Genomic DNA, 1,680 nt, shown 5'->3' on the forward strand with positions numbered 1-1,680 from the left:
AAAGGCGCTGCAGTCTGGAACCGCCAGACCGCTCCAGTCGCAGGTTCGAATCCTGCCTTGGGCATGGATGTTTGTGATGTCCTTAGGTTAGTTACGTTTAACTAGTTCTAAGTTCTAGGGGACTAATGACCTCAGAAGTTGTCCCATAGTGCTCAGAGCCATTTTTTGTGTGTAATTTTAACCGATGGTGAATTCGGCAGTGAGCTAAGTGAAGTCGGCCGCTTACCACAGGGGCCTAGAGAGGTAAGCAGCGCGGTCACTGCGGGCCTAGCGGAAGTGATGGGGAGTTTTGTATTGACTTTCAGTTCTGAAGGACTCACAGGCGTCTGTGTCTGGTATCGATCATATGCTGTGGAATGAATTTCAAACAGAAGTTATATGTATCCGTGAATGCGCAGGCTTGTTTGATAAGTTTGGTAAATTTCTGTGAGAGAATGGATCATTTTTGTTGCTCTTTCATGGTTGGTAAGTTTGATTATCCAAAGAATCGTATAAAGAATTTCAACAATATATAGCCTACAGTTCATTGACAGCCGTATGGATTGATCAGTGTACTAACTGTCGACTACAATTGAAAATCGAGAAAAACGAATTTCTTACTGTTATTAAACATGATCGGCCAACGGCCTTGCCGCAATGGTAACACCGGTTCCCGTCAGATCACCGAAGTTAAGCGCTGTCGGGCTGGGCTAGCACTTGGATGGGTGACTATCCGGTGTGCCAAGCGCTGTTGGCAAGCGGGGTGCACTCAGCCCTTGTGAGGCAAACTGAGGAGCTACTTGGTTGAAAAGTAGCGGCTCAGGTCTCGCAAACTGACCTACAGCCGGGAGAGCGGTGTGCTGACCACATGCTCCTCCATATCCGCAGCCAGTGACGCCTGTGGGTGAGGATGACACGGCGGCCGATAGATATCGTTGGGCCTTCATGGCCTGTTCGGGAGTAGTTTAGTTTAATTAAACATGATCATTCAAAAGGTTGGACTGCTGCAAGAATAACAAACAGAACTGGACAGCGTTCACGCGGACTTTGCACCATCATTGAAGACCATTTACTTTTGGATTAATGATTATAGCCGGCCGCTGTGGCCGAACGGTTCTAGGCGCTTCAGTCTGGAAGTGCACGGCTGCTACGGTCGCAGGTTCGAATCCTGCCTCGGGGATGGATCTGTGTGATGTCCTTAGGTTACTTCGGTTTAAGTAGTTCTAAGTCTAGGGGACTGACGACCTCAGATGTTAAGTCCCATAGTGCTTAGAGCCATTTGAACCATTTTTTAAATCATTTTAAACGTGATTGGGCAAGCACCGAAGACGAAACGTGCTAGGTCGTCCAGTTGAGGTCATCACAAAAGAAACCATTAACAAAATCCATGACGCGTGGCAATGCAAGACCGCCACTTAAAAACTCGTGGGATTGCTGAGAATGTAGGTGTCTCAACTGAGTGAGCGCGTAATATCCTGCATAATTGGCTACGAAGTGGTGTGCGAGGATGGTGCCACAATTGCTCACAGTCTGCCAAAAGCGCATCCGGCACAGAATTTCAGCACAACATCTAGCGATGTTGAATCGCAGCCCGCAAGACGTTTTGCACCGATTTGTGACTTAATGAAACCTGGATCCATTATTACAGACCAGGGTCAAAACGGCAGTCAAAATAATGGACAAAGGCTGGTCCACGTGCAG

General features: G+C 47.7%; 1 pseudogene; it reads left to right on the top strand.

Annotated features, from left to right (window-relative positions):
* Positions 1-618: 618 nt before the first annotated feature.
* On the top strand, positions 619-736 carry LOC126425373 (5S ribosomal RNA; annotated as a pseudogene).
* The last annotated feature ends 944 nt before the right edge of the window (positions 737-1,680 follow it).

Source organism: Schistocerca serialis, chromosome 10 (assembly GCF_023864345.2).
Source record: "Schistocerca serialis cubense isolate TAMUIC-IGC-003099 chromosome 10, iqSchSeri2.2, whole genome shotgun sequence".
NCBI lineage: Eukaryota > Metazoa > Arthropoda > Insecta > Orthoptera > Acrididae > Schistocerca > Schistocerca serialis.